This window comes from Schistocerca nitens, chromosome 1 (genome assembly GCF_023898315.1).
Source record: "Schistocerca nitens isolate TAMUIC-IGC-003100 chromosome 1, iqSchNite1.1, whole genome shotgun sequence".
In the NCBI taxonomy this organism is placed as follows: Eukaryota; Metazoa; Arthropoda; class Insecta; order Orthoptera; family Acrididae; genus Schistocerca; species Schistocerca nitens.
Window position 1 is genome coordinate 217836507 of NC_064614.1, and position 26915 is coordinate 217863421.

Here is a 26915-nt window from a genome sequence, read left to right on the forward strand (position 1 = left end):
AAATATACAGCACATTCTGGTATCCCGATTCCATCCAGAAGCAAGCCTAGTTGAAAGAATATTCAAAGAATTGAATAAGTTCCTTAGAATCTACATAGGAAACCGACATACGAAATGGCCAGAGCTAGTACCGAAATTTGTAGAAATACACAATTTAACACCCCATTCAAGTACAGGCTATCCACCGGTAGAGATATTGAATGGATTTACGGAGACACCGAATGAATGGCTCACGCCGTTGCCGAGATTGCCAGCTAAGGCAGAAACAAGGGAAGAAAAGATGAAAAAGATATGGAACAGACTAACCAACTGTGCAGCAAAGAGGAAAAGGAAGTACGACCGAGGAGTAACAAACGAACAGAAATATAATGTAGGAGACCTAGTACTCATTCGTAACCACCCTAAATCCTCAGCCACCTTAAAACAGAATAGTAAGTGGCAATTGCTATATTCAGGACCCTTTAAAGTAATAGGCGTGCCACATGAATGTAGTTATTTGTTAGCACATCCCCATACGGGGAAGATCAAAGGATTATATCCACGTAAAGACGTGAAGTTATTTATTCAGTGACACATAATATATAAAGAGTAATAGGTGTAAAAAGATTTTAATTGTGTTTTAGAATATAAGTGTGTTAGTATTTAGAAAGAAATTTATGTGTAATGAAGTTGGGAGGAAGTGGAATCAGAAAGTGAGCAATAGCTTACACAGGACAGATTTTGTTTACAGACAATTAGTCATTAAGATATTATGTGCTTATTAAAAAATGAACAATTTTCTTGTTGTATAAAGGATTAATTTCTTGAACCATTTTCTATGTGTAGTGTGTAAGTGCAATTAATGATGCAATCTTATAGAGTAAGGGAATTGCTGTAATTGTATTAGGATAAGAAACCCTGAGAGAGAGAGTCTTTACTAGTCAGACATTGACTTTGCAATATGCAACAATGATGTAATGTGATGTTGGCTGCCAGTAGTGATTTGAGAACGACACTGGAGCAGAACCTAATTAAAAACGAGCCCGTTCCGTGGAAACTCCGTTCTGTATGTAGCAATGCTTCAATTGAAGCCTGTGTACTTGGTACACGACCTTGAATATTCATTACGCGATACGCGAGTTAAGTCAGGCAATGCAGAACCTACACTGTAGTCATATAGGAAAAATCATTAAAAATAATGTTATTGCTGAACGAAGTATTTATTGAACAATATGCCCGAGTCAAGCTGTCATGCACATGGTAAAATCTGTTTGATAGATGGGTGATAATCAGGCAAGCTACACTAAGAAAAAAAAATATGTATAAAAAAAAAAAAAAAAAAAAAAAAAATTCACACACCGTTAAAAAAAATTTACAAAAGGGCCAAACACGCCTAGCAACAATATGAAGAGTATGTTGTGATAAAGTGAAAACAAATAAATGCTATGTAAATCAGAGTGACTATGCAAAGAACAGTTAAAAGGTGTTAAAAAATAAACTGTGTGCATAAACACTTAAGGACAGGACGGAATATTGTGTGTAGTAGGGACAGAAAATGACTGTTGTATCTGCACCAATATATACGTCGATAAATCTAGTGTTGAGTGATAGACTGTCCTAGTGCAGCGCTCAACGAACAATAGACAGTGTATAAAAACAGTAGTTATTGATCCGTTCGGAGACGATTTACACAAACATCGCTCAACGGAGACATGTGGTATGAGTGTAACGAACCATTTTCGCGTGTTGAAAGACGCTCTGGCAGTGCATCAACCGTGGAAGTGAGTGAAAACGTGTAGTACAATGTGCGTGTGACGAACTCTGAATACCAGTGTCACGATGCCACAAAAAACCTGTTATCACGCCAAAACATCCTGTGCATACCAGTGAAGCGACGGCTTACTGAACAATAAACGCTTTTAACAAATTGCCTCTTCTTCCACAGCTAGTAATCTGTGTCCTTAAAGACAGTACACCGTTGTGGAATGTTTGTTTCATGCGCCACGACGGGGAGCCATGCGGAGAAGCAGAGACGAGTGCCGTGCCGCCATCCAGCCGGTTGCGGTAAACCACTGCCACTCGCCGACAACAGCGAATGGTTCAGCGCGGTTCGCGACTGCTTGGGCGCCACGCTAGCACGACCTCACTGTTATTGAGAGCCGGTCGTCGAACCCAGCGGCCGTCGGTACGCGGCGTTCCAGACGACGCTACTCAACAATTGCTTCGCGCCGCCAGCTCCATACCACATTGTTGTCATTCAAATGAACTATTAACTATATGTATAATGTGCTAACATGAATGGTGTTTAATGGACACGCAATGACGTGATAAACATTTTTTTTTGTTGTTATCCAACACGAACTCACAATATTCATGGATTTAGTGATGTATCGATCTAATATGTTTGCGTCATGTTAATGAAAGACACTTGCACGAATGCTAGACATTTTAAACCAACTGTCGCGAGTAAGTGCAAAGACGGTTCATTATACTATTGTAAAAATGTGTAATAAGTGACTTTCATAACAATCCAGAATACAAGTAGTATATTGATAACAAAGAGACTAAAAGTGTAGCATGCTATCACAAATAGCCTTTGTTATATGTGGACATTGAATAGAGTCTAAACTTTTCGTGAGATGACCATGGCTCCGGCGCAGTTTTCCCAGGTTTTCTGATCGCACGTAGCCCGAATGGGGGAGCCAAATAAATGTAATGACCCTGGGACTAGGTTGACGGTCACCTCGCAAAGTGTAAGAACAGTATACGAAGTGTAATTAAACCTACCGTGTAAAAGAACTGAGTAGTGTAAAGTGAATGTTCCAACCAAAGTAATAAACCATAAACAAGACAGACGTTAGTGGCAGCATATTGCCGAACATTTTCATCGTTAGTCAAATGCTGCCAGGGGGCAGTGTAACGTCTTGTAATAAACAAAGACAATATATTATGTAATAATTAAAATATTAGATGTGTCATATTGTGTCATTATGTAAAATTATGTATTATTTTCTTTATTTTTTATTTTTGAGAACGTCTGTGTCGGCGAGTAATAAGACCGACACAGAAGATAAATGTTGTACAAAGATCACCAAATGAATTTGTATATAAGGCATGATGTAAAGCAATGTCTTTGTCTTCTTAATCTGAAAGCTGTGAGAGAAAGATCTCCTGTTATTGTCGAGAGCGCGAAGGTAGCATTCTTTTGTCGAGATTGTGAATTGGACGCCATTGCGCGTGAATGTACACAGGTCTGTAATTATTAAGATATTTAAATGTTTAAATAGAGTTGTTTAAATGAAAACTTGTATTACTTAAATGTTAAAGTGTGCCTGCCTATTATCCCATCCTGTTAAGATATTTTTCAGCCATATAAAAATATTATCTGTGGAGCTGAGCTGTGTGGAGAAAGAAGAGCCGCTGCCGCGGCGTATTTAAACGACTTACAATATAGTCGAGTATACCGCAAGGAAGCGGTAAAATAATAGTAAAAAATAATATTATTTCTTTTAGCTCCCAGGCTGGCAGTGAAGATCAGCAGATTTTATGATGTGTTGCAGGTTGACGCGGGCTGCTGATAGGATATAATTTTCAGTGCAAATAATTTTATGTACCTAAAGAATCTGATAGGAAACTTGCTGTGCTCCGTTCTGATCTGGCTAAATTTTATAGTGAATACGTAATTTTCTTTAATGAGAGTCTCATGTTCTTGGGCTAGCCGTGGTATGAAATAGCATTTAGTAAGAAATAAAATCCACTGCAAACTTGTATTTGTGAACGATCGTACGAACTGTAACATCAGTGATCATAGGACATTAATTTCAACTTTGAATAATTACGAAGTAGGAAAGATATATTGATACTTAGCATGAGTTGCAGTTACTAAAAAATCGTTCTTTAAATTGTAGGCCAGATTCAGAACAATAATACTTCCATCATTTTATTTTGCTAAAAAAGGTAACGATGATAAAGCAATTAAAAGCACAGCATTGTTAAAAGAATTTCACGTCACTCTTTCCATATATGCGTTGTTACGTTAATAATAATTAAAAATAATTAAATAAACCAGAAGGAGCAAAAACAATTTTTATAAAAGCAACAATTAACGAAAGGGCAGTCAGCAACAGATATAGTTTTTTTTTAAGAGAGACGTGAAAAGTTTCTGCCTCGTCTTGGTGCTATAACAAGTAGTACCTTCTCACTTCCACTCCACAGTCAGATCATCAACAGCCAACTTGGGCAGCATTAGAAGACTTGGAATGTATCTGGTGTATTTGTTACTCAGGTAACGTCCAGTGACCACTTGGAGCTCTGCCGACCGATTCATTCTGCACTTACTGCTTCTCTATTGACAACACAATACAGAGTGTTTATAAATGAATATCGGGGTTTTGACGCTTTATAATATTTATTATATTAAACTTACAGTTATAAATGATATGTCAAATGAAAGAGCAACTCAAACAGTTTTACCAAGAACCTTATAAATGTTCAATGTGAGCACCAAACGTTGATAAGTGTGTCTTCAGTGATTGTAGCAACAGCTGCTTCAATCCGGTTTCCTAATTCAGCGATGTCTGCTGATAGCGGAGGTACGTACACACGATCCTTGATGAAGCCCCAAAGGAAAAAAACGCATGGCGTTACGTCGGGTAAACGTGGAGGCCATGCAAAGCAAGCCCTGTCATTGGGCCCCTTGCGGCCTGTCCAGCGCTTGGGCTATAGACTTGATGTGTGCCGTGTGAGAAATGGTGCTCACATCGAACATTTATAAGGTTCATAGTAAAACTGTTTGAGTTCCTCTTTTATTTGACATATAATTTACAATTGTAAGTTTAACATAATAAATATTATAAAGCGATAAAACCCCGATATTCATTTAAAACACTCTGTATTCGTCGCCTCATTTTATAGTGGCGGGCCGCCCGTGGTTAATTCCGTACTACACTACTGGCCATTAAAATAGCTACACCAAGAAGAATGCAGATGATAAACGGGTATTCATTGGACAAATCTATTATACTAGAATTGACATGTGATTACATTTTCACACAATTTGGGTGCATAGATACTGAGAAATCACTACCCAGAACAACCACCTCTAGCCGTAATAACGGCCTTGATACGCCTGGGCATGGAGTCAAACAGAGCTTGGATGGCGTGTACATGTACAGCTGCCCATGCAGCTTCAACACGATTCCACAGTTCATTAAGAGTAGTGACTGGCGTATTGTGACGAGCCAGTTGCTCGGCCACCATTGACCAGACGTTTTCAATTGGAGAGAGATCTGGAGAATGTGCTGGCCAGGGCAACAGTCGAACATTTTCTGTATCCAGAAAGGCCCGTACAGGAGCTGCAACATGCGGTGGTGCATTAACATGCTGAAATGTAGGGTTTCGCAGGGATCGAATTAAGGGTAGAGCCACGGGTCGTAACACATCTGAAATGAACCCCGATGTCGCCAAACACGGATGCGACCATCATGATGCTGTAAACAAAACCTGGATTCATCCGAAAAAATGACGTTTTGCCATCGTGCACCCAGGTTCGTCGTTGAGTACACCATCGCAGGCTCTCATGTCTGTCATGCAGCGTCAAGGGTAACCGCAGCTATGGTCTCCGAGCTGGTAGTCCATGTTGCTGCAAACGTCGTTGAACTGTTCGTGCAGATGGTTATTGTCTTGCAAACGTCCCCATCTGTCGACTCAGGGATCGAGACGTGGCTGCACGATCCTTTACAGCCATGCGGATAAGATGCCTGTCATCTCGACTGCTAGTGATACGAGGCCGTTGGGATCCAGCACGGCGTTCCGTATTACCCTCCTGAACCCACCGATTCCATATTCTGCTAACAGTCATTGGATCTCGACAAACGCGAGCAGCAATGTCGCAATACGATAAACCGCAATCGCGATAAGCTACAATCCGACCTTTATCAAAGTCGGAAACGTGATGGTACGTATTTCTCCTCCTTACAGGAGGCATCACAACAACGTTTCACCAGAAACGCCGGTCAGCTGCTGTTTATGTATGAGAAATCGGTTGGAAACTTTGCTCATGTCAGCAAGTTGTAGGTGTCGCCACCGGTGCCAACCTCGTGTGAATGTCCTGAAAAGCTAATCATATGCATATCACAGCATCTTCTTCCTGTCGGTTAAATTTCGCTTCTGTAGCACGTCATCTTCGTGGTGTAGCGATTTTAATGGCCAGTAGTGTAATTTAAATTGAGGACATACTGGATTGTTTTCAGCAGTCCAGGTGGCTTTCTCCAGTTACTTACCTGCTGTTACTTTCCGCCCTCGTGATTCCCTCTTAAATGCCTGATCGTGTTGCAGGAGCTGCGTAACTGAGAGGCGGCGCGTCCCCAGCGACCTCACAGCCTTCCCGGTATTCCTGCGGCGACGCGACGGACTGCTGTGACAGGTAAGGAGGCGGGCGTCGCTTGGCAGAAACTATGCCCCCTCCCCTGCCGGAGACGGAGCGGTGTCCGTGGCGCGGCGTCTCGCGAGCTCATTACTCGGGGCCACAGCCGTCGCCTCAGAGGGCCGGATTAATCTCGGTCCGCCAGCTGCTTCCCACTGCCCGCTGGCCGCCAGACGCTGTCTCTGAGACCCCAGGCGTCCTCCCTGGTGTTGGAGCCCGCAAGGTTGCACGGCCCAGCGCGTCCCTCCGATACCAAAACAGTTTTCGAGGCGTCGCCTCACGGTTCTAGGAGGTCGGTTCTGGAAGGAAGTTAACACTAATGAGCAACTAAAGATAAACTATTTTGGAGGAAACACACTGGTGATATTCTGCAGCTTTGGATTTGGGTGGTACGGGGTCCAGGGTGGGGGCAGTGCAGGCGTGGGTTCAAATTTACAAACAAAATATTCTTCTACATTTGTAGAGATAGAGAATGTTGACTGGAATACTCTCTTTCAAATTCTGAAGGTGGCAGGGGTAAAGTACAGGGAGCGAAAGGCTATTTACAATTTGTACAGAAACTAGTTGGCAGTTATAAGAGTGGTGGGACAGCAAAGGGAAGCAGTGGTTGGGAAGGGAGTGAGACAGGGTTGTGGCCTATCCCCGATGTTATTCAATCTGTATATTCAGCAAGCAGTAAAGGAAACAAAAGAAAAGTTCGGAGTAGGTATTAAAATCCATGGAGAAGAAATAAAAACTTTGAGGTTCGCCGATGACATTGTAATTCTGCCAGAGACAGCAAAGGACCTGGAAGAGCAGCTGAACGGAATGGACAGTGTCTTGAAAGGAGGATATAAGATGAACATCAACAAAAGTAAAACGAGGGTAATGGAATGTACTCGAGTTAACTCGGGTGATGCTGAGGGAATTAGATTAGGAAATGAGACACGTAAAGTAGTAAAGGAGTTTTGCTGTTTGGGGAGCAAAATAACAGATGACGGTCGAAGTAGAGAGGATATAAAATGTAGACTGGCAATGGCAAGAAAAGCGTTTCTGAAGAAGAGAAATTTGTTAACATCGAGTACAGATTTAAGTGTCAGGAAGTCGTTTCTAAAAGTATTTGTATGGAGTGTAGCCATGTATCGAAGTGAAACATGGAAGATAAATAGTTGGGACAAGAAGAGAATAGAAGCTTTTGAAATGTGGTGCTACAGAAGAATGCTGAAGATTAGATGGGTAGATCACATAACTAACGAGGAGGTATTGAATAGAATTGGAGAGAAGAGGAGTTTGTGGCACAACTTGACTACAAGAAGGGATCGGTTGGTAGGGCATATCCTGAGGCATCAAGGGATCACCAATTTAGTATTGGATGGCAGCGTGGAGGGTAAAAATCGCAGAGGGAGACCAAGAGATGAATACACTAAACAGATTCAGAAGGTTGTAGGTTGCAGTAGAGAGCTGCATCAAACCAGTCTCTGGACTGAAGACCACAACAACAACATCAACAACATATTCTTCTAGACAAATGGCAATAAGTAATACAACTGAACCTAACCTGCAGCCCAATTACAGCTCTTGAAGGCAGAGCATTAAATAAGATGAGAGAAAATTCCTTCAGCACAATATTAAAAAAATTAAATTAGATCTCTGAAGGGTTCCAGGATCGGAACATTTCCATAATAAAACACAAGAAACAAGTTCTGTCTCCATTTATTAAAAAAATCAATTTCAACAAGTCTTCAGTTGCACAAGAAAACCTTTATTTGGTGCACCCTACCGGTTTCGTCGGTTTAAACTATCGTATTCAGAAGCGAAATCTTTGGAAGACAACATCAAAATAAGGGTCGGATGATTGTGTCCTTTGATACAGAATCATAGTGACATTGCTAAAAATGTATAATGTATGAGATGAGTATCAAACAGTATATCGATTAATATATTGAAAAATCCGCATCCGTTGCGAAAATTTTCTGGTCTTAACCCAGGTTTCGGCTAGAATAATCTAACCTTCTTCAGAAGCATAAAATTACTATAACATGCCAGAGTATGGCACAGCCAACATTAAAAATTAAAACGTATAGTACCGTGCTACCATGTCGAATTAAAACTACTGAACTGAAGTCCAGCCCCGGCATCACTTCACCACGCGGTTGGTTGGTAGCGGCGACCACGTTGGTTAGGGTGCCAACTTCAGTTAAGTAGTTTTAATTCGACTTGGTACCACAGTACAATATGTTTTAATATTTGATGTTGACTGTGCCTTACTCTGGCATGGCATAGTAATTTTATGCTTCTGAAGAAGGCTAGATTATTCTAGCCGAAACCTAGGTTAAGACCAGAAAATTTTCGTAACTGAGGCGGAGTTTTCAATATATTAGTCCATCACAGTTGCTGACGGGGCTGCAATATGCTAAAAATTCTTAGTATGTTGATTGTAGTCGCACATTCTATCTACAATGTGATATTTGAGAGTTAATTGTTTACTGCTCAAGGCATATATCATATATTTTTAGCAATGTCACACTGTTTTATTGATTCTTAAGCAGAGAACTCTACCGTCCGATCCTTATTTTGACTTTGGTTTATCAATTAACTGACTTATTTCACTTCTGAAGGTGACAGTTTAAATTCTCGAAACCGTTAAAGCGAATCAAATAAATGTTTTCATGTGCACTGGACGAGCGAATTTTTATCTTTGTTGCTGAACTACAGCTATGAACAAAATAATAAAATGATTTTCCTCAACTGAACGCAAATGGTCTCCTTTGATCGACGTTGAAGCTCAACGCAGACAAATTTCAATAAGGTCAATAACCTTGATGAAAATCTTAGTCTAACCGGTAAGTTCACTGAATGCTTGATAACACAATCCTTCTATTACTGGAACATCCAAAGATATTCTCTGTGATGTGACACAGTCGTCACACGTGATTGAACACTCGGGAATCTCATAAGTCCATGCTCCCACTGAGAGGCGAATAGAGTGATACTTAAGGTTCCGACAAGACCAGTGTAATTTCACCCTTCAATCCCAAGAATAGTCTGACAATAACGAATGATACCAACGGTTTCCGCGAGCATGTCGCAGAACGTAGCACTGTCCACTGGAGGCGAAGGCGGCGTTGTCGGAAGCGATGCTGGGTCAGTGGCAGAAGACAACAGCTGACTGGCTGCGATGGATTTGCCGGAACCGGGGCCTGCGTGGTCCTAAATATTCGCACGGCGGAGATATACTTGCCTTTCATTGGTCGCAAGTGACACAGTTGCAGCAAAAGTTCTGCAGCGGGAGCAGGGCCCGTCGCAGTTGTGCGCGCCACCTGTACTCCTGCCTGGTGTACGCGAAGATCCTCTGCCGAGCTACTAATTTCTTGGCTGTCTGGACTATGCAGTCATTGAATAGAAGGAGATGTGCTAGCTGCAGCTCGCCTGGCTGAGACGTGTTGCGGAGTGTCGTCAGCGCCTAATGACATTCGCGACACTTCAATCTCCTCTGCAGTAAGGAAGTTCACAATACGAGATGCATTCAAGTTCTAAGGCCTCCGATTTTTCTTCTCCGGACTGGAAAGAGATAGAAACATGCGCATTGTTTTAAAATGAGGCCGCGTTCATTGTCAATACGTCCCAGAGATGGCAGCACCGTACGGCAGATGGAATTTTACCGCCAGTGGCGAGAATGAGAACTGTTTTAAATACTTAAAATAGCGACGTTTTCCATACTTGAACAGCGTGCAATCATTCGTTTTCTGAATTTGCGTGGTGTGAAACCAATTGAAATTCATCGACAGTTGAAGGAGACATGTGGTGATGGAGTTATGGATGTGTCGAAAGTGCGTTCGTGGGTGCAACAGTTTAATGAAGACAGAACATCGTGTGACAACAAACCGAAACAACCTCGGGCTCGCACAAGCCGGTCTGACGACATGATCGAGAAAGTGGAGAGAATTGTTTTGGGGGATCGGCGAATGACTGTTGAACAGATCGCCTCCAGAGTTGGCATTTCTGTGGGTTCTGTGCACACAATCCTGCATGACGACCTGAAAATGCGAAAAGTGTCATCCAGGTGGGTGCCGCGAATGCTTACGGACGACCACATGGCTGCCCGTGTGGCATGTTGCCAAGCAATGTTGACGCGCAACGACAGCATGAATGGGACTTTCTTTTCGTCGGTTGTGACAATGGATGAGACGTGGATGCCATTTTTCAATCCAGAAACAAAGCGCCAGTCAGGTCAATGGAAGCACACAAATTCACCGCCACCAAAAAATTTCGGGTAACCGCCAGTGCTGAAAAAATGATGGTGTCCATGTTCTGGGACAGCGAGGGCGTAATCGTTGCCCATTGCGTTCCAAAGGGCACTACGGTAACAGGTGCATCCTACGAAAATGTTTTGAAGAACAAATTCCTTCCTGCACTGCAACAAAAACGTCCGGGAAGGGCTGCGCGTGTGCTGTTTCACCAAGACAACGCACCCGCACATCGAGCTAACGTTACGCAACAGTTTCTTCGTGATAACAACTTTGAAGTGATTCCTCATGCTCCCTACTCACCTGACCTGGCTCCTAGTGACTTTTGGCTTTTTCCAACAATCAAAGACACTCTCCGTGGCCGCACATTCACCAGCCGTGCTGCTATTGCCTCAGCGATTTTCCAGTGGTTAAAACAGACTCCTAAAGAAGCCTTCGCCGTTGCCATGGAATCATGGCGTCAGCGTTATGAAAAATGTGTACGTCTGCAGGGCGATTACGTCGAGAAGTAACGCCAGTTTCATCGATTTCGGGTGAGTAGTTAATTAGAAAAAAAATCGGAGGCCTTAGAACTTGAATGCACCTCGTACATGGCGCTTGTACATAGACATTAAAATGCAAATCAAAATAACTTCCACCTAGAACAAGCAAAAAAATCATAAGGCAATCCAGTGGCTTAATTATGATTTACTTACGGTAGCACTTAACTAAATGTAGTTCTAGAACATTCCCTTCACCAACTACTCACCAAAGTACCGCTACTATCAAAAATGGTTCAAATGGCTCTGAACACTATGGAATATAACTTATGAGGTCATCAGTCACCTAGAACTTAGAACTACTTAAACCTAACTAACCTAAGGATATCACACACATCCATGCCCGAAGCAGGATTCGAACCTGCGACTGTAGCGGTCTCGCGATTCCAGACTGTAGCGCCTAGAGCCGCTCGGCCACTCCGGCCGGCCCGCTACTATCAATTCACTACAGTGGTACCTACACAATTTTCACAGTCATGTTTTCAGTACAGTGACACATACAAAGCCAATCACCCTCACAGCGTAATAATAACAAAATTATTTTCTGCATGGGACATACGAAGTCACTCTCGCTCTTATCCCGTTATTAATAAGACTAACATGGCTTTATCTTAGAGAAAAATCACACACAGCGTGCCCCAGGAATAACCTCAACAACATGCCGTGCTGTATAGACGTGACCTTCCTTATGAAGTTTTTTGTTTTTTTTTTTTTCACACTATGGGACTTATCATCTGAGGTCATCAGTCCCCTGGAACTACTTAAACCTAACTAACCTAAGGACAACACACACATCCATACCCGAGGCAGGATTCGAACCTGCGACCGTAGCGGTCGCGCGGTTCCAGACTGAGGCGCCTAGAACCGCTCGGCCACACCGGCCGGCCCTTGTGAAGTGCTACTGATAATTCGCCACACTGAATGCATAGCCAGCACTCTTTGCTGTACACTATGTTGCACCACTCCATGGACCAAAATACCGCTGTCAGTCACTAAAGCATCCTGCGACTGCTTCCCACGTAATATAAAAGCCCCTGTCTGTGTCTCCTCTCGAATCGTCGTCCACTCGCCCAGAAAAACCTCCAACTGACTGGGTTACATGTGTCCACAAGCGGCCATCCCTTGTGTTGACCATTTGTGAATCCTAACTCGGCTCCTGGGCGCATCAGCTTTGGAGAAGGCTTCCCGTTTCTGGCTGTCTGCAAACTCACTCCATCGTCCTCTTCTTAACCTCGCAGGTGTAACCGCGCCCACTTCGACACTTTCGACCTGCTACCCTCATCGAGATGATTTGAGCCAACATCCCAATACGGCCTGTTGCCTCTGCACGTTTCGTGAGCCGCAAGTACCGTAGCTATTGGTTGTTGTCGTTGCACCTCTTTCTCTGCTGCCTGAATATCCAACTGTAGCCCACCTCGCAAATCTAGGACGCCCCCGTCACCCCCTCCCTCCCCCCTCGCCTGCCAGGCTGGTCACGCCCCATTCCGACTACCGGGGCCGGGGTTGTTACTGGCTTCCCGATCTTGGGCCCATGGTCACGGCACTCGATTCCGCGAGGTGTGTCCACGCTGACAGTGGAGCAGGTTATTGACTCTCCTCCATCTCGCATCGCCCCATCAGCGCTCAGAGTAGAGTTACCTCATGCGGCGGGCAGGGTGGGGCAGAAAGAGACACATGTACCGAATTACAAATTCACGCCACAAAACAGAACTTCAAAGTAGGAATCTACATGACAGACAAAGCACAATCTAAGAGGGCATTGCTTACTGAAAAGGATTCTTCTAGTATCGAACATAAACCTTAATTTAACGAAGAAATTTTTGAGAATGTACATCTGTAGCATAGCATTTAATGGAAGTGAATCATGAACTGTTGGTGACTAGAAAAGAAGAGAACTGAACCGTTGGGTGCGTAGTGTTACAGAAGGATGCTTAAAATTAAGTGGACTGATAATAAATGAGGAGGTCGTTTGCCGACTCGTCGATCCATTGTAGGCCGTAATTATCGTATGACTGAGTAACTTAGTAGATATTCTAATGCATTAATGCGGAACCTATTTATACTGGAAACAAACCTGTTTCTAATTGTGGTCACCAGTTGCAAAGCTGGCGCTGTACACTGTATGACGGTATGACATCCACTCTGTCATTTGACAAGCAATCACGTGAGTGAACAGCACGACTATCGAGTATAGAGACCATACCACTGAATTCAGTTTGTTGTGAAATATCTCCTTCTTAATAGACTAAATACCGGTTCCCAAGCGTTACTCAGCATGTAGCTACTGTCATGATTGCTCAGCAGTTGCCTTACGCGAATCTCGACAGATATTTCAGATTCACAAAGTTATCTGTGTCAGAACCTTAACAGCTCGTAATCCATTGCTTGTAATTCCAATAGGCAATGGGCAATGTTCCGCAACTGCTGACCTGTTAGGCTGCTACAATCGGGTGTGTCTTTGGTGTACTCGGCAACCAGTTTATCAGCGCACGTCGCCTGCCAAGATATTCTGCCTGTTGGAAACTGGTATCGGGCCGTTAACCCGCGAACTGTTTCATCATGAATAATGCCGGGAGAATTTGTAGAATTACTCCATAAAACTGATCACGTATGATGCTGTTTTATGCGATAAAATCGCAAGTCTGTAAAATTATAGTTAATTGCAGAATATCAATGTCTGGTTGTAGCTGACACTAAACATAAGCCGGCCGCGGTGGCCGAGCGGTTCTAGGCGCTTCAGTCCGGAACCACGCGACTGCTACAGTCTTAGGTTCGAATCCTCCTCGGGCATGGATGTGTGTGATGTCCTTAAGTTAGATAGATTTAAGTAGTTCTAAGTCTAGGGGACTGATAACCTCAGATGTTAAGTCCCATAGTACTTAGAGCCATTTGAACCAAACAAAAAGTCGCGTACTTCACGAAAATAAGCATAAAAAATCAATATCATTCTCTTAAATCATTGATGGTCAGTCGCTGGAAGCAGCCTCAAACTGTACAACCAACATAAGATTATCGACATAATATTAAACAGCCAACCGGTTGCACATAAACGGCAGGTACATTAACCTAGGTTTCGACAACTGCTAGGGGTGTCTTCGTCAGAATAAATGTTGCTAAGCCTTAAAACTACGTTACGATTTAGCAACATTTATTCTGATGAAAACACCTCTAGTATGTGTCGGAACTATGCTGGCTGTTTAATACTATGTTGAAACTAATATACGAATCCAGAACAACAGCCATGTTTAAAACTGTACTAATTTTTATCTCATTTTTGGTATTTGACAGTAATTAGGTCAAGGTTAATTAATCAGTTATTCAGCAGTTTCCATCCTCTTGATCAAAATAGTATTTTAAAGAAAATCGCTCCAAAACTTGCGAAAATTAATCGATAGCGCTTTGTCTCTTAATATCGATAAATGGATACTCACATGAAGAATTACGATACAATGAACACTGAAATTGCGACGTTTAGTCGTAAAGGATACTACAATAAATGAAATTAAATCAGTTACGTACTTGCCTCTTGTCTGACACATGGACTTCACCCATGTAAAATATATTTTTTAAATTTGTTGGATCACTGAACTCAATTATAGAAATTTCTGTTCATCAGAAATTGCAGTTAGTTTGACTTTTAGATTTTTTATTACTCCAAAACAATTAATTTCGACTTTTCAAAACTGAACAGAATTTGAATATAGCAGTTAAGAAGTTTGAATATGTAGTGCTGGCTTTCTGGCTTCAAATTGTTTAATAGTAATATATCCATAAAAATTATCGACATTTCATTAGTACAGTTGAGAAGTAGTCTACCAGCCCGTGAAAGGCAAAGGTCTCGAGTTCGAGTCTCGGTCCGGCACACACTTTTAATCTGCCAGGAAGTTTTATATCAGCTTACACACCGCTGCAGAGTGCAAATCTCATTCTGGAAACATCCCCCCAGGCTGTGGCTAAGCCATGTCTCCGCAATAACCTTTCTTCCAGGAGTGCTAGTCGTGCAACGTCCGCAGGAGAGCTTCTGTGAAGTTTGGAAGGTAGGAGACGAGGTACTGGCAGAAGTAAGGCTGTGAGGACGGGTCGTGAGTCGTGCATGGGTAGCTCAGCTTGTAAAGCACTTTCCCGCGAATGGCAAAGGTCCCGAGTTCGAGCCTCGGCCCGGCACACAGTATTAATCTGCTAGGAAGTTTCATGTCCCCGCATGCACACAAAATATCAGTTGTTTCCGAGGTAGTAATTAAAACTCTACAACTACGCCTCGTATTTCGGTGGTCTGAAATTATCACCGCTGCAATATTTCCCACTTTCGCTTATAGACATATTACACAAGTACATTTATCTCTATATGATACACACCTGTTCACACTACGCAACTGAATATTAGTGCGATAAATGTGAAATTGCTCCTGAATATCGATGTCGTATTGTGTTAGCATGTATAGGTCCATAACCCACAGACATGAAATTACGAGGAGACTACAAAAGGCAAAGTACACTGGTCGTGCCAACCTAAGAGCACTGCGCAACCTGTGTGGTACATTGTCAGAAGAGAAGTCATGTTCAGGGTTGCCTACAGACGCAGTTCCAGATATTAGTGGTGTCTGTTCTGTCGGACATGTCCGACACGACTCATATCTATAATTCCATGGGCGCGACGGCTGTTTGACGAAAAAGTTTCATTGCAAAAGCACAACCAACGTCCGACTTCCTATTGGAATCAGAAGTCTGGATGTGTTATGGGCAGGGGTCGTTGCGGTGAAGCGAGCTGAAGGTTGGGAATTTGGATGTGACTAAGATAGCTCGGAATGGTTCAAATTGCTCTAAGCACTATGGGACTTAACATCCGAGGTCATCAATACCCTAGACTTAGAACTACTTAAACCTAACTAACCTAAGGACATTACACTCGTCCATGCCCGAGGCAGGATTCGTACCTGCGACCGTAGCAGCAGCGCGGTTCCTGACTGAAGCGCCTAGAACCGCTGGGCCACAGCAGGCGGCGATGAAAATTGTGTCCGGATGACAAGGCGGTCATGTCTAACGTGCTAGAAAAGAAGACTACCCGGTTTCGAGTCTCGGTCCGGCACAAATTTTCAATTATCGCCATTGCATTGCCGCAAATCCCTGTGCGTCTGGAGGTCATTGTTTCCTTACAATCTCTTTGCCATCCCGTTTCCTCTCCATTCCTTTCGTCCCAGTTATTTACGTAAACGCATTTCTGCTGCGGTATGGATAACAGGTACATCACATTGTGCGATTGAAAAGGCACGTCAACTATAAACGTACTCCAAAGTTACAGTACGCGAGACGGTACAATTCTTCTGTGGAAAACGCGTAAAATGCACACAGATCCACCATGAAATTCTAGCGGCACGTTGGGCAAATGGAATTTTGCTTCCGGCCGTACTGAAATAGTGTCAACAATTTGATCTAGGCAGCACAGACGTGGGCCTTGCCGATCGGGAAGGAATGCCAGCGACATCATCTACAGAAGACAATTTGGAAATTTGTGGTAAGTTCCTATGGGACCAAACTGCTGTGGTCATCGGTCCCTAGGCATAATCTAACTTAACCCTTTGTTGCCTGACGGTACTTAAAAGTACCAGTAAGTTTTGACACTCATTATTTTCTCGTGGTGCAGTTTCGTGATCTGAGAGCCTGTCGGTACGTAACAGTAACTCTGCTCTACTGTTTCATAGATGTTAATGTGCAATACATAGATCTCTCTGGCAGTCAGAGCTTGAAATTGTTTCTCGCACGCTGCTGTGAAAACGGAAGATTGTATGTGCTTGTTTCCATGGTATTGCCTGAATTTGTGCGCAATTTATTGAAACTCCCGTTGAGTTTTCCATTGTACGTACTTATCTTCTTTGTTTTTTTTTATATTAGTTTGAAGCATTACGTTACATGTGAATGAGATAAAGTGGATAATATAAGGAGGACTTATTAGTACCGTCAGGTTGTGCAGACACTTTATTGTAGCAACAGTGCGTTACCTCTCACTAGTTGTTTTGTCCACTTTTTCTCACACAGAAATCCGTAAATACATTTGCCTGTGGAACAATTAGAACAAACAGGAAAGGTTTGCCGGGTAATTTACCTAAAGAAAAATGTCTAAATCAAATCAATTTAGACCTAACAGTATTTCAATGGAAGGAAAATCGTGTATTTTGCGTCAGACTTTCATGGTACTGAACAGAGAATAGTGACAAGAAAAAAGAAAGATGAACTAGTATGACTATACCACGTCCAGTTATTGTATGTGATTACAATAAAAACATGGGTGGTGTGGATCATGCAGACAGATTACCTTCAACTTCTGGTCTTGGCAAGCAATCAAAGAAATGTTAGCACCGTCTCTTCTGGGGAGCAATAGAAATTGCTTTTGTCAATGCTTACGTCATTTTCAGTGATCTACATGGGGCACTGCCACTGCTGGAATTCAGGCGTGCTGTGGCACTAGGGCTAATGAATGAACAGCAAGTGCCAAATCTCAAAAAGAGAAACTCTGGTAAAGATGAAATAAATCTCCCAAAGAGAAGGAAGGATAACTTTTCTGTTCCGAAGGATGTACGTCTTGGCAACCGAGGAAACCATTTTGTAGTGTTCAGTTGTAAAAGAGGACGATGCGAAATGTGTGCGAAAAATAAAATTCAGTCGAGACCACATTCCCAATGTAGTACATGTATTGTGCTGCAATGAGAAAAAGAAGTTTCCTACAATTTCATGAGGTATCACTAAATATGTGATATGTATATACTGTCAAAAATGTATAGCTAAGTTACTATGTATTGTGAAGTTGCTCTAAAATAAATTTATGCGAAATTTAAAAAAAAATTTCAGAAATATCATATTTCTGTTAATTAATTTTCTAATGTAAAAATATTTAATATTTATGTGGCATAAAGTACAAGTTATAAAAATTGGAGCATTTTTCTGCGCATGTTGTGATTCTGTCCATGGAGTCTGACAGTACTTCTGAGTACCAGGAGGAAAAAAAATAGTGAAAAATAAAATAAAATTTTACAAAAAATCCTACCGTCATTTGAGGCCACAATGGCATAAATTCTGCAAAGAAAATGTTCAAAAGTAAATTTTTTCTTACGTCAGGAAACAAAGGGCTAAACTAACTTACGCTAAGGACAACACACACACCCATGCCCGAGGGAGGACTCGAACCTCCGAGGGGAGGAGCAGCGCGAACCGTGACAAGGTGCCCTAAACCGCTCGGCTACCCCGCGAGGCTCACAGAAGACAAAGTACAGCCAATTGAGGAACTAATTCGCAGCAGTTGCAGAGTATCCTACAATGAGAACGTTCAGCGATTCTCGAATGGCTCCGTAACCAAGGAGCGTATTTCTGCTGTCGAGGAATAGAATGAAAGATAGGGCGCTCCCATTGTTCCTTATAGAGACTTCGTGACTGATGAGAAGTATTTTCATGTATCTGTCAATTTCAAGTGTAGTACTGCATTCAACAAGACTTTGTTGGCCTGTCTTAATAATATGTAACTTCGTTATTGAAGCCACCTCGTACTTGCCTGGTCTCTACAGCGACACGCTCCCCATCGTAGTGACGCGTGTGAGAAGCTACGGAGCAGGACGCGCACGCGTTGTCCAACTAATCTCCGTGAGTGGCTGTCTGCTCACTAGCACGGGTCAGTGCTCAGCTTGACACGACAGGCGAAACTGTCACCACAGCGCAACGAGAAGCTACACTCGGGTAGGCAGCTATCTCTAATTCAGTTACTCCTTAGCCACTGTACTAATGGCAGTATGTTTACCAAAATGAGTTGATACAATGGATCCCTAAATTGATTGTTCACAAAAGTGTGTAGTTGCAAGTACTCATGATGCTTGCAACTGCGGCAACCATGTATAAGAAGCTTATCCTGTAGTCTGTAAGTGGAAAGTAAACTGCAAGTGGAATGCAGCGTACAGACGCGGAGTATCCCTTTGTGTACTTCATATGTGACTTGACAGAGAGCAACAGCTCTGGAGAACCTTCTCCCATCTTATCAACTGCTGCACCAGCACACCTTGTACAAAATCCGTATACGCATTAAGAGTTGCACTGTTCAGGCCTAATTCTTCAATCGGTTTTGATGTCCTGCGTCTCTTGAGCCCGTCTTTGTCTTGCTTCCGTAGCGCTGGGACGTCAGATGCTAATTTTTTTATTCTTCCCTTTTATTATTATTTTTATGTACAAATAGCTGTATTTATTCTTTTTCACTAACTGGAATCAATTTCAAAGCGCAAAAAACTCCATCTACAGCTTGATACTCGATGTATTACGCACCCACGACTGTATCTGTTCATAATAAGCCGGAACAGGAAAAAATCCTTTTCTTGTATGGCCAAGTTCGGCATTTTTGATGGCATGATCGGCGTTATTTTTACTGTTTTTGGTATTATTTTCTTTGTGATTTCTATGTTACTTTTTGTCAGTTTTGGTATTAGCTTTTGACAGATTGTTTTTGAAATATCATATGTTCTTTATTTTTGTCTCATTTCATTGTTTTACAATGTGCATTGAAGATGAAAAATATCTATCAACTAAATTTTGTTGACACTAGCGTTATTTTATTAAAATGAAATTGTATGGTTCCAGAGAAGTTTTCAAGACTTAAACGCCCATTAAGTATATATGCAGACCGAAGCGACGAATGAAATTTTGTACCAAGCCCAGGATCCGAATGTGGGTCTGCTTCTCACTAGGCAGATGCAGTAACCTCTATACCAACCTGACACAGTTGCTTCAGTGCTAGGCGTGCTAGAATAGTCCGTGCTGTTGTGCCATGTAGCATAGTGCTTACCACATCTACTAAGTGAGCAGGAGACCATTCTTCGAAACCTGGCCTTGTTACAAATTTTCATTCGTCCCTTCAGTATGCATATATACATTGTCGTTGTATATTTGTTTAAAGTATTAAAAATAAGGTAGTAACTCTTATGTAAAGCCTAGTAAAAACAATGAATTAAAAAAATTCTGAAACCGTACACTGGAAAGTTTTTCAAAACAAAGTACTGTTATTATGTAAAGTTCTTTTCTGAGACGTTATTCCGCCGATCCATCAACACTTCACTGTAATTTTTTTTTTCTGCTTGTGAATGGAATTTTTCCATAAGCAGCTATCATACTACTCATGCTGACACATAAATTTTCAAATGTGACAACAGTAATGTTTGCATGGAAACATGTAACCTGTGCTATGACTGGCTGATAGAAGCGAATCCAGTGCACCACATTTTAAATTACGTGTTTTTTTAAATTTAAATGCCAAGTTTTGGTTGTTTTCATTTCTTATAGTTGTGTACTAAGAAAATATGTAGTTTAATTGACACACTGGATTAAAGATCTCAGAAACTTCTGCCTTTTGGTACTATTTGTTGTTGGGGCCGGCCGAAGTGGCCGTGCGGTTAAAGGCGCTGCAGTCTGGAACCGCAAGACCGCTACGGTCGCAGGTTCGAATCCTGCCTCGGGCATGGATGTTTGTGATGTCCTTAGGTTAGTTAGGTTTAACTAGTTCTAAGTTCTAGGGGACTAATGACCTCAGCAGTTGAGTCCCATAGTGCTCAGAGCCATTTTTTTACTATTTGTTGTGCAAAAACGTCGTGAAATGTGACGTCGTTGATCAAAACTGTTGCCACAATGTATTTGTTTCGAAGTAGAGAGTTACCTGGGGAGAAATTAACAGTCATTTTAAGATTACACATGAACCTCAGCTTCCAGGAAAAAGCGAAAATGAAATTACAACTTGCAATAATTTTGAGTTACAAATATTAGTAACTTGCGTCTTTCAAATTTACATTTTTGCAGGGGATCGGAAAAAATGTCAAATTTCGCAAAAACTTCCGAGTTTTCTTTATGTCGGTTAAAACCACAAATTTCACGTTATTTTGCGCGTTATCTCTTGAGCGAAGTTTTCCTGTCTCTGACCAAAAGGGATCATCTAGACAACTCTGGGTATGGCTACAACACTATTTTGATGTGTCGTACAAATTCAGAATACAAATACTTATTTCAGGTCACTAACATTTTAACAGGTTTGATGCTGAATATATTTTCCGCCCTTGTGTGAATCATTGATTTTAACACCATTGTTATCTGTTTTACATATTCCAGTCTTGCGTGGCTTAGTTCAACCCCCGCCACCCCCTTACCCCCCAACAGCTCCTTCCATAGCCAAGTCCTGGATGCTTGTGTGTCTGCTGGTGTGGTGGGCACTTGGGCATCCAAGGGCACATGTAAGGAGCGGTCGGCAAACAGCTGACATGCGGGAAGCCATTCAGCGTGACAGCTCTGCATCGGCCGTGTGCACACGAGTAGGATTGGCTAAGTGATTTGCGCATGCGCAGAATGCGTGTAATACGGGCGCGAGGCGGGTAGCCTATACTGTCTGCACCTTCGACGCGCGAGCTGAAGGATACCCGAAGGTGTCCTTGCTCTGCGGGGAAGCGTTGGAACAGTGTAGACTTGCAAATACCCCACTAACCTATCCTATCTTCTGGCAAAGGGTTACCACAGACGTCTTGTCTCACTCTGTCGGTACTTCATGTTTGTATTTTAACTGGCCCATAAACTTGTAATTTTTGTCGAAAGCACCGCATTTCGATTGCTTCCAATTTCTTCTCGGTATTGCCAACGGTCTACATTTCACTTTCAAACAATGCTGTGGTCTAGACAGAAAACTTTTCATTTCCTTGTCAATAATAGTAGCTTACTTACTGAAGAAAACATTCAAAAGTTAATGCGTAGTCTTCTATTTCTAGGTACGAGAGTTCTTTCGTGTATTACACTATTGTCTCATTCCAAATATGAACTTTAAGCAAGTAATTATTATCCTTACTACTACTCTTTATCACCTTTGTCTTTCCTTTATTTGTCAGTAAGGTAAATTCTTGGCACTGTATACAGTCCATTCCTTTTAACAGAAGCTCTGTCTTTCTTACGTCTTGGCCGGCCGCGGTGGTCTCGCGGTTCTAGGCGCGCAGTCCGGAACCGTGCGACTGCTACGGTCGCAGGTTCGAATCCTGCCTCGGGCATGGCTGTGTGTGATGTCCTTAGGTTAGTTAGGTTTAAGTAGTTCTAAGTTCTAGGGGACTGATGACCACAGCAGTTGAGTCCCATAGTGCTCAGAGCCATTTGAACCATTTTTTTTCTTACGTCTTGCTAGAAGGAGGAGGAGATTAGAGTTAATGTCCCGTCAACAGCTAGGTCATTAGAGACGGAGCAGAAGCACGCAGAACGGAAGGATGGAGCAAATTGGCCGTGTCCTTTTCAAAAGAACCATCCCGACATTTGTTTGGAGTGATTTAGGGAAATCGCGAAAACGTAAATTTGGATGAACAGAACGGGATTTGAACCGTCTTTCCCTAGAATGTAAGTCCAATGTTCCCTGCAAGTGTCACGTCGTCTGCGTATTGGTATATTTGTCGGTACCTAGGCGATAACCGATCCTTCATAAAGGCTAAAAAGGTAGAGTCTCACATTGTTCAACTGATTTCGTTACTTTCGCTTTTCCTCAGCACCTCTGTAGTAGCGAGTGCTACCTGTGGTAGTCCAAAGCGTGGTTTTCGACAAACAAGTTTATCTTACAACCGCGATTTTGTAGTTTATGTATGTCCTAAGACACGACTGTTCGAAACGCATAGACGATTTCTAGAAGTGCCATCAACATGAAGAACATCGTAGCTTTACATTACGTTTCTTGAATGTTCATCAACTACCACACACATTTAGAAAATGCAAATGAGATACTTTACATTAAAATGCAATTATAAAGTAAGTTTCAAAAGATAGGTTGCAAAGCTGCCTTATTTTTAAATGTTAGAAATCTTTTTTTCAATTTATAACTAAACAATTTAATTAAACTAACAATGTATACTGTGAATTTAGTGCAAATTACCTCTGCAATATTCAGTATTTTGGCAAATTTGAACCATTTAGACTGCCTTAGAAAAAAGGGAGGCACTCACAGACATGGCTGGATGTCGCTGTAGCTTCGTACACATACATTACCGGCCATTAAAATTGCTACACCACGAAGATGACGTGCTACATACGCGAAATTTAACCGACAGGAAGGAGATGCTGTGATATGCAAATGATTACCTTTTCAGAGCATTCACACAAGTTTGGCGCCGGTGGTGACACTTACAATGTGCTGACATGAGGAAAGTTTCCAACCGATTTGTCATACACAAACAGCAGTTGACCGGCGTTGCCTGGTGAAACGTTGTTGTGATGCCTCGTGTAAGGAGGAGATATGCGTACCATCACGTTTCCACTTTGATAAAGGTCGTACTGTAGCCAATCGCGATTGCGGTTTATCGTATCCCGACATTGCTGCTCGCGTTCGTCGACATCCAATGACTGTTAGCAAAATATGGAATCGGTGGGTTCAGGATGGTAATACGGAACGCCGCGCTGGGTCCCAACGGCCTCGTGTCACTAGCAGTCGAGATGACAGGCATCTTATCCGAATGGCTGTAACGGATCGTGCAGCCACGTCTCGATCCCTGACTCAACAGATGGGAACGTTTGCAAGACAACAACCATCTGCACGAACAGTACGACGACGTTTGCAGCAGCATGGACTATCAGCTCGGAGACCATGGCTGCATCACAGACAGGAGCGCCTGCGGTGGTGTACTCAACGACGAACACGGGTACACGAATGGCAAAACGTCATTTTTTCAGATGTATCCAGGTTCTTTTTACAGCATCATAATGGTCGCATCCATGTGGGGCGTCATCGCAGTGAACGCACATTGGAAGCGTGTATTCGTCATCACCATACTGGCGTATCACCCGGCGTTACATTTCAGATGTGCTACGACCCGTGGCTCTAGTCTTCCTTCGATCCCTGCGAAACCCTACATTTCAGCAGGATAATGCACGACCGCATGCTGCAGGTCCTGTACGGGCTTTTCTGGATACAGAAAATGCTCGACTGCTGCCTTGGCCAGCACATTCTTCAGATCTCTCACCAATTGAACACGTCTGGTCAATGGTGGCCGAGCAACTGGCTCGTCACAATACGCCAGTCACTACTCTTGAAGAGACTGTGGTATTGTATGTTGAAGCTGCATGGGCAGCTGTACCTGTACACGCCATCCAAGCTCTGTTTGACTCAATGCCCAGGCGTATCAAGGTCGTTATTACATCCAGAGGTGGTTGTTCTGGGTACTGATTTCTCAGGATCTATACACCCAAATTGCGTGAAAATGTAATCACGTGTAAGTCCTAGTATAATATATTTGTCCAACGAATACCCGTTTATCATCTGCCTTTCTTCTTGGTGTAGCAATTTTAAGGGCCAATTGTGTACATAACATAGGCGGGTATGTAAATGATTACAGTTGAATTTCTCTGTGGCAGTTAGAACGGCCACCAGAAGTGCTTTAGAGATGTTCCTATTTATTATTGAGACCAGGCCTGGGAGTAAGATATCGAGCGATCACTGAAGGACGCAACGATGCTGCATTCTCGTGTGAGACAGCATTATCTGCTCCTGCCAGAATTGTAAAGGTTCCTCATTGTCGGTCTCCGTTTGGCCAACTGGTCGAATCGTGCGGTTTCTAGATTCGTGGTACGTACGGATGTGACAGTGTTCCCTTGGGTAAGTGACGTCAGGAATAGTTATAAGGTTCCGGTGGGCCAGGCCTCACCACCACAAGGCAGCATCGCCGTATTGCGCACCAAGTACACGGCAACCCCATTTGCGCCTGTCAACCCAGAACAAGTAGTGGCCTCCCTGCAACGTTCCAGGTCATCCTGCACCATAGGACGGAGGCCAGCAGCAACCAGACTAGGGAATTACCGCGTGATGCGTAGTTTGCTGTCAACACCACAGCACAAACGGCTGCGTTTGGAGTCGTGCTGTGGCCGAGAAGCCCAGAGTGATGATGAATGGTGCCTCACTGTGTTTAGACATCACGGTTCTGCACTGCCCCAGATGACAATTCTCGACCACTTTGGCTCTAGTCTTCCAATGTTTTGGAGACGCACAGCAATGTTATTCCTGGCTTCATGGTGTGAAGTGCCATCGGGTATCACTTCACATCAATGGTGGTAGTATGATGCCACAACGGTACGTCACGGACATCCTGTGCCCTCATGTGTTCCCTCTCACGTGATAGTATCGTGGCAAGGTTCGGTTTAAGGTGCAAACGAGACAAGCAGTCGCATGGTGTGGCAAGGTGAGAACGGCGTCAGAAGCGTAAAATTTGTACACGGGGTGAAATGTTACTGAAGCCGAAAACAGCCTATTTCCCACACTCACTAGAACTAGATCCATTTTTTAAAATATTACCTAGGGCGCAATGAACGGTAACTACTAAACTGAGAGAAATTTAGAGATTTATACCAAATAAATTAACAAACGACGGAACTGATCCTCCTTGGTACACAAAACGGGTTAGAACACTGTTGCAGAAACAACGAAACAAACATGCCAAATTTAAACAGTCGCACAATCCCCAAGATTGTCGATATTTTACAGAAGCTCGAAAAATTTAGCCACGACTTCAATGCGAGATGCTTATAACAGTTTCCAAAACGAAACTTTGTCTCGAAGCCTGGCAGAAAATCCAAAGAGATTCTGGTAGTATTGTGAAGTATGTTATCGGCAAGAAACAATCAATGCCTTCTCTGCGAGATAGCAATGGAGATACTATCGAAGACAGTGCTGCCAAAGCAGAGTTACTAAACGCAGCCTTCCGAAATGCCTTCACAAAAGAAGACGAAGTAAACATTCCAGAATTTGAATCGAGAACAGCTGCCAACATGAGCAACGTAAAAGTAAATATCCTCGGAGCAGTGAAGCAACTTAAATCATTTAATAAAAGCAAGTCTTCTGGTCCAGACTGTATACTAATTAGGTTCCTTTCGGAGTATGCAGATGCATTAGCTCCATACTTAACAATCATATACAACCGTTCGCTCGACGAAAGAACCGTACCCTAAGACTGGACACAGGTCACACCAATATTCAAGAAAGGTAGTAGGAGTAATCCATTAAATTACAGGCCCATATCGTTAACGTCGATATGCTGCAGGATTTTGGAACATATATGGTGTTCAAACATTATGAATTACCTCGAAGAAAACTTTCTATTGACACACAGTCAACATGGTTTTAGAAAACATCGTTCTTGTGAAACACTACTAGCTCTATATTCACATGAAATGTTGAGTACTATTGACAATGGATTTCAGATTGATTCCGTATTTCTGGATTTCCGGAAGGCTTCTGACACCGTACCACACAAGCGGCTTGTAGTGCAAAAGCGTGCTTGTGGAATATCGTCTCAGTTACGTGACTGGATTTGTAATTTCCTGTCAGAGAGCTCACATCATACTGATAAATGGACTCATGCATCCAAATTTGACTCGACATTCGCTGTCAAAACACCTCTCAACCCGTGAAGCTTCATTTTGTTTCTTCCTCTCCTTCTGCGTGCTTCGTTTTTTTTTTTTTTTTTTTTTTTTTGTCAAGGAATGTAATTTCTAAATTTGGAAAAAATTGGGATTTAGTGTAACGAAGTCAAAAAAGTGACTGCCACCATGAAATTGTGTGAAATATCCAAACAGCAGTTGGTTTATATGTGACCCAGGCCTTACTAATATTAATTTCCGACCGAAAAGGTTCAGTAGTAATTGGCTTCATTGAATATCTCACGGACAGACACATAAACACCATCTTATGTTATTCCAGGTTGGATAACTCTGTAGTGTATCTGA

The 26915-nt window shown here is 42.6% G+C and overlaps 1 protein-coding gene across 1 annotated transcript in view; it reads left to right on the plus strand.

Annotated features, from left to right (window-relative positions):
• The window catches only part of LOC126245997 (somatostatin receptor type 2-like), a 1701965-nt gene that overhangs the window by 1362841 nt on the left and 312209 nt on the right, over nucleotides 1-26915 (plus strand). The window contains exon 6 of the mRNA XM_049948361.1: nucleotides 6316-6403. The gene's annotated coding sequence lies outside the window, so the exon portion shown is untranslated. The remainder of the gene's footprint in view (nucleotides 1-6315; nucleotides 6404-26915) is intronic.